The sequence below is a fragment of the Pongo pygmaeus genome, chromosome 13, assembly GCF_028885625.2.
Source record: "Pongo pygmaeus isolate AG05252 chromosome 13, NHGRI_mPonPyg2-v2.0_pri, whole genome shotgun sequence".
Lineage (NCBI taxonomy): Eukaryota > Metazoa > Chordata > Mammalia > Primates > Hominidae > Pongo > Pongo pygmaeus.
Window position 1 is genome coordinate 84,975,883 of NC_072386.2, and position 7,141 is coordinate 84,983,023.

At 55.1% G+C, this 7,141-nt stretch overlaps 1 pseudogene; it reads right to left on the minus strand.

Moving 5' to 3' along the window:
• Positions 1-828: 828 nt before the first annotated feature.
• Positions 829-5,840, minus strand: LOC129043712 (eukaryotic translation initiation factor 4 gamma 1-like; annotated as a pseudogene).
• Between the last annotated feature and the right edge of the window lie 1,301 nt (positions 5,841-7,141).

The window sequence follows — 7,141 nt, forward strand, 5'->3', positions numbered from 1 at the left end:
TTTTTTGTAGAGAGGGGGTTTTGCCATGTTGCCCAGGCTGGCCTTGAACTCCTGGGCTCAAGTGATTCTCCTACCTTGGCTTCCCAAAGTGCTGGGAGTACAGGTGTGAGCCACTGCACTTGGCTATTATTCTTCTTAAACATGTTCTGGAACCTAAGAGCCTAAGAATGCCCTTTTATCACTGAAACTCTCTTGTTGGGTTTTGTTTTTGTTTTTTATAGAATTGTCAGAAAACACAGGAAAGTAATGGCATGTGACAAGCCTTTGAGACGTTGTGAGGGCTGGTCACCTGAGGTCTTAGGACAGAGCAGAGATGGACAGATTAGGGACAGAGGAAGCCATAATCATGACCTGGAGTTATGTCAACATGCTGCTTCTGGCAAGCCCTCTTCTATGACTGATGTAGGGTTAAGGAGCTCCTGGACCCTTGAGATTTCTCAGCCAAACCAGCTCCCATCATCGTGGCTTTCTCCCTTGCTGTTTCTGGTTGTTGAACCCCAAATATATGATGCACTGAAAGAGGTCAAATAATTTTAAAAATCAAATGACTTTTTAAGCCCTCTTTTAAAACTAAGATTTTAACTACATTTTACTACCTCTCCATTGAGATGTTTGTGCTTTTTTTTTAAATTGAATTCATGTTTAATAATTACAGGCATCGTGCCCCGCCTTCCCCCTGCCCAGGCAGCAGCAGGGGTGGTGCAGGAGCTGGGACATATGCCCCCAGCAGCGAGGACAGCATTCCTGAGAGTGATTTTCAGAAAATAAAAAAAAAGGACCCCAGGGGCGGGCGTTGGTGCCCCTGCCCCCTCAAGACACACCAAATTTCAAGACTTTATATATAATATATCTCTGTGCCCCCGGGGGAGGAGAAGGACACCTGGCGGCATCCTGGAGGGGGGCCCCAGGCAGCCCCAAGCCATCCTGCCTCTTCAACCACTTTATTAGTTCAGACACATCGCACTGCAGGCACCCACTGCCACCGCCGCTGCTGCCGCTCCCCTGTAGTCCAGGCGGCTAGCCGGACCATCTGTGTGTCCATGGGGCTCCAGGTCCCCGGACCCACCAGCCCTCAGTTGTGGTCAGACTCCTCCTGTGCCTCATGGAGCCATTTGAAGAAGGGTGTGACAGATTTAAGGGCCACACCCTTGCCCTGCTGCTCAGCGGGGTCCTTGCTACTCTCCCAACTGTAGAAGGCATCCTCCACCACGTCCTCATCATGCAGTGCATCAAAGAACATCCTCAGCAGGTTGGGAGGCTGTTCTAAGGTCACTACAAGGGCCTAGAGGGCGTAGAGTGACTGCAGCTCCTTCTGCTCCTCACATAGGTATTTCTGCAGCAGCTTCACTTGCGCTTTCAGCACTGCAACGTCCACTTGGAGGGGAGTCTCAAAAATAATTACAGAATAGCAGACAGCCGTCATGAGGGCTCGAACTAACGTGTTGGATGCTATCTACTGCTCACTCTCAGGTTGGCTTCTATCGAGTCGAACACCTGCTGGTTACTGCTGTCCTCCTTCAGCAGCTTCTCCATCTGCCAGCTCAACTCCTCGGAGGGGAGTGCCCTCTGGCCAGGAGCTTCCGACTCCTCTCCCAGGGTATACTCCACTCTCTGTTCAGCGACGAATGCACCAATGTCCTGGCCTTCAGGTAGAAATTCCTTCCAGCTAAGCCTGGCTTCTTGCCATAGCGTCCCCACCTTTTTAGGACCCAGGCTTTTGCACAGGAGGCCTGGGATCTCCAGCAACAGGGAAGCAGCTTTGCCCAGTGGTCTCAGAGGCTTTGTAATCTCCCTGAACAGCTCCCCCATGGGCACCCACCTTCCTGCAGAATGGGTGTTACCAGTTCCGCTAGGTAGAACCACATGTGTGGAGGATGTCAATTTCCATGTCCTCAGCCAATGCCAAGATTTCATACAGCCCTTGGTAGTACTGAGCAGCAGACAAGTGTCCAGCACAGAGCAGCTGGTGCAGCATATGCCCCATATGCTCACCAGCAATGGCACTGCGCTCCAGCGTAGACTTGACACCATGGCGTACAAAGATGAAGAGCAGGGAGGGTGAGGCCAGCTTGTGCACACACTGGACTGACTCCTTCATGTCATTGAGATAGAGGTATTCCTCACTGATGGCCTTGGATTTCTTTTCTAACTCCTCCTCAGAGAGTGTCACCTTCGGGGGGCTCACTGGGGGTAGGGTAGCGTCTCGCTTCATGGCATCCCACCCATGGTCCTGATCCTCCATGAGGCTAGCTGCCTTGCGCAGCCCCTCAGGCTGGGAGGGCCATTCTCTACTCCGCTCCTCTACTTCCTTGCTGAAGCTCTGCTTGGTAGCAGGTGTCTGCGCATGATCAAGCCAGTCCCCACGGTCCCCTACCCATTCACTCCTCTCTAGGCAGTCTCCCCGGTCCTCAGCTGTCTCGCCTCTTTCCCGGCTCAAGTTACGCCTCTGCACCACGCGTCTATTATCTGTGCTTTCTGTGGGTACCGCTTGTTGAAGGGCCGAGAAGAGATTCAAGGTACTAGCAACTGGGTGAGCAGCTTCTGATGCTGCGTCTGAGGGCTTGGCTCCTGAGCCTCTGCTGCTGCCCTTGCCCCAGCTCAGTCGCCTTCCAGGTGCAAAGAGCTGGTTGTTAGAATCGATGGAGCCAGGCTTGGTGATCTTGGTGAGTCATGAGGTGTCAATGGGGCAGCTGCCTTTGCTGATGGGAACTGTGTTCCAGCCACCATCATCCACAAGTGGAAGTCCACGACTGATGGGCGGGCCTGGAGGGCCACCCTGATGCTTGTCACTGCCCTTGGCCATGAGCTGCTGCACTTTGATGTGCTCCCGATGTTCTTCCATCTCGCCCCCCTTATGGATCTGGTCAATGGTCTTGGGACCCTGATCCCCTCGGTGTGGCACCCAACTGCTCCCTCGCAGACCCAGCGCGTCCTTTAGCATAAAGCAGATACAGGATGACGTCTTCTTTTCTTTAATGATTTTTTTCCTTCTGGTTGAAATACTGATCCATTCGGGGCTTGGCTTTTTCAAAGTCCAGGTCTTTGCCAATGGTGGTAAGCAGACGACAAAGGCACTCGAGGGACTTTTCATCATGATTCTTAAGCAGTTTGACCACACAGTCATTCATTATTGCCTCTCTTAACATCTTCAGCTTGAACAACTCCCCAATAAACTTGATATTCCCTAAACAGCACCACCGGGCTATGTCCCGAGCCTCTTCCAGCCCTTCCTTCAGGCGTTCTCATTCCTCTGCCGTAGCAGCTTCATCCATCTCTTTTTGCTTCTTCTCAAAAACCTCATTATCATCTTTGTCTTTCTCAAACTCCTTCTGACATCAATTCAACAACAGCTTTCGGAAGTGCACGGTCACTGTTGGCTCTTCTGTAGTGGGCACTTTCAGCGCCATGAGGCAGCAGCACATGTTGCATAGGCCACAGAGAAGTTGGGCTCTGAAATGGCCTTCTCAAAAATGAGGTCTGTGACCCCTTTGAGGCGTTCCTCAGTGTCGATGGCCAGCTGCGTCACTTGCTTCATCAGCTGCTGGAACATCTGGGATGTCAGCTTATTCAGGATGGAGCACACCCTATGGAATAGGTCCTGGGTTTTGCTGCCATCAGCATCCTCTTCCCCTGGATCCTTATCAGCTGCCATCCGTCTGCTGCTGGGTTTCCAGGCTCTCTCTGCTTTGTTCGGTTTTATATCTTCGGTCATTAACACTGTGGCAATGATCTTGCGTGGTTCCTTTTGGGGGCCCTGCAGAGAGCGCCAGGGTCCCAGGCCAGCTGGCCCACCCCCTTGAGGGCCCACGGCTGCTAAGGGCTGGCCGGCCAAGGTCGGCAAAGGACAGAGTGAAGTCTGGGCCACAATTTATGCCTTGTAGTCTAGTGGGGTCCAGTGGCCACAGTGATGTTTTATTGGCCTTGTCCAGCACTACATCACTGATATGGGGCAATCCCTCTGGCTTCTGCATACTGGCAAAGATGAACTGAAAACCAAGCAAGAACTCATGGTCATAACGTTTTTTTCTCCTCTAGGTTTAGAGGCTTCCACTGATCTGATTTATGTTCATACTTCTGTTCCCCGGGCTGGATGTTCTCAGCATTGTGAATTTTGTCTTCCTTTGAGTCCCAGGTCTCATCTGCTTCCTCAGGACATGGGGGCACACTGCTGCCCTCAGACTCTGGGCCTGGATTGCTGCCTGCAGGAGGCTGATTTTCCACCTCTGGTACTGCCGGGTTCCCCTCCTTGAAGGCATCCAGAAGGTCTCCCACAGCCTCCTTCTTATTTAGATCCTTAATTTTCCATCTCTTCTTTGGCACAGATACTGCCACTTGAGTGGCTGCTGCTGCCTCCAAATTCTGAGACAAGTTGGCTGGAACAGGGGTACTCTCTAGAGGGAGCATCTCCTCTCCTCCCTTCTCACTCTCAGCTTCTCCTGCTTCTCTTTCTCCCTCTTCTTCTTCCTCTTCCTCCATTTCCTCCTCCTGAGCTGGGGAAGTAGCTGAAGGAGCCATAGCTGGAGTGGCAGAGGGGGCGCCACTGATGCTGTCACCTCCTTGGCCTGCTCCTCTGGCTCACTGACTGGGCTTAAGTCCACAACTGGTGGCGAGGGGGCTCTGTTGAGCAGTTCCTCAGGTTGGGCAGTTGGAGCAATGGGTACAGGGGATTCCAAGGGGTAAGCTGGGGGAGGAGCAAGCTCTGGGCTTGACTCCACCTCTGGTTCCAGATCTTCAGATGGGACCATGCCATTAGGCTCATGAATTTCCACTGTGTGAGATGCCAGAGGGGTGGGAGCCTGGAGAGGACTGGAAGAGAATTCAGATTCTGGAACTGGTTTGCTGAGAGTCACTTCTACTTCCAGTATGGGTTCGTCAAGAGGAGTGCGTTCTGGAGAGAGGCAATATGGCTCCCCAGTTTCATGGGAGATGGGGGTTGATTCTTCTACAGACATTTGTGTCATAGGGTCCCCAGGGATAGAGAGGACTGCGAGATTAGGCTCAGACCCCGATTCCAAGATTGGGGATGGTGATGGGGTCAGAGAAGGTGATGAATGCTGGGATTCTCAAGGGCTGTACTCTGGGCCAGGTAGCCCTGGCCGGTTGCAATGATTGCCCCCTGTGATCGGTCATCTGGCCGAACAATGACAGCAACCTGGGGCGTCTCCCCATTAGCTTGAGGCTCCAGACCGCTTCCATTTGGGGAAGGGTGGGTGTGGAAGCAATGCGGGCCCCAGACATGATCTCCTCCTTGGTTTTGATCTCGAATTCGGATCGTCTTACACTCCCTCTTGGGAGCAATCTGGGGTGGCTGGTTCATCAAAACTGGGGCGGAGGCCACGCAAGTGGGAAATTGCTGTACCCCTTGGGCTGGTTAGTAGGTGCCAGAGTAGATCCTAAATTCTGTAGGGCTTGCACCTGGATAGAAGCCTGGGGCTTGCACCTGGATAGAAGCCTGGGGCTCCTGGCTGCACAAGGTACTGCTGTGCATCCCTGTCCAGGGATGTAGTAGGCCCCTTGGGAGGCTGGGTAGGAGATCTGGGAAGGGATCATCATTTCCTGGGATCCAGCAGGGTAGACATGGGCAGCTGGGCCGGGGCGGCAGGGGCTGTGCTCTGCACTCTGGAGGCTGCACTGCTCAGGGGCTGGGCCCGGCTAGGGTAGAAGTGCTGGAGGGGCTGAGAAGGCGTGTTCATTTGTGTCTCTTGTGGCTTACTGAACACCACCGGCGCTGTCTGCCCCGGGGGGAAACTCTGGCTGTGGGAGTCCGGGGGATGGGGTGGGTGGGGGACCTGTGGACTGTGGAGTTTGTTCATTTCATTTGGTGCCACATCAGGGTGCCCCCAGCACCCCCTCGGTTAAGAATAAGTCCACGGTGCGGGCTACAGGTTCTGGGCATCCGAGGGCCTGAGGTTGGGAGGTGAGGGGTATCAACGTGGCTCCGCGGGGCCCAAGACCAACCAGACCAGAAATTCCAGGTCTGGCTGGCACCAGGCTCCCGGATCACGAACGGGGCTAGCTGCTTGGGCTTCGGTGTCCCTACCCCCCACCAGGGGACGCCGGGTTCGGGCCTGGCCCAGGGGCACACAGGGTACGCCTGCCGCCGGGGAACCCGCACTGGGCCAGAAGAGAGGCCTGCTGCCGCCCGGGAGGGCAGTCCAGGAAGGGCGGGAGTCGGGCCCTAAAAGGAAGGGCGAGCAGCGGCCATCGAGGAGCCGGTTTCAGGCAAGTGAGGGTCGGCCTGGAGGACGAGCGTGGCCGGGGGCTCCTCCCTGCCGGCCGTCACCGCCTCCCGCCCCTGCGCCCTCCCTGCGCCCTCCCTGCGCAGCTCCAGCCAGTGCCAAAGAACAACGTGTCACTTCCCGGCGGCCCGGCCGCTAAGGGGGAGAGGGCGGCGGGCGGGGATCCCTGGTGCCTGCGCCTGTGGGCCGCCGGGCCTCCTCGGGTCAGGCTGGGGTGGCATTTCGCGGCGACGAACCGGCGCCCTCCCAGCCCGCGGGGCCCGCATAGTCCGGCCCTGCCCTCCCCACCCGCACCCAGTAGGCCGGCGGGGCCGGGCCAGGCACTCGTGGGCCGGGGATCCAGGCACTAGCGGGCCGGCCCGGGCTCAGGCCGCGGGTCCAAGGCGCCGGGGCGGCGGCACAGGGTGCCCGGTCCCGGCCCGGATGGCGGCGGATACGGGGGAGGGGGTGGGGCCCTTTTTTTTTTTTTAACCAGTTTTGGAAAGCTTTGTGGATATTATGGATATTAACATTTTATCTGTCAAAGGCATTGAGAACGTTTCTTTCCCCAGTCTGTTTCACCCTTCAGCTTTGCTTTTTAAATTTATTTGCCAGAAAAAAATTTACAGATATTTTAGGTTGTCAAAGAAGTACGCTGGAAAAAATCCTAGAGATTTCTGTCTTGGTTTAAAAGCCAATTTAAAAAAAAAAAAAAAAAAAATATGGGCCGGCGCAGTGGCTCACGCCTGCGATCCCAGCACTTTGGGAGGCCGAGGTGGGCGGATCACGAGGTCAGGACATCGAGACCATCCTGGGTAACACAGTGAAACCCAGTCTCTACTAAAAATACAAAAAATTAGCCGGGCGTGGTGGCGGGCGCCCGTAAGCTCAGCTACTCGGGAGGCTGAGGCAGGAGAATGGCG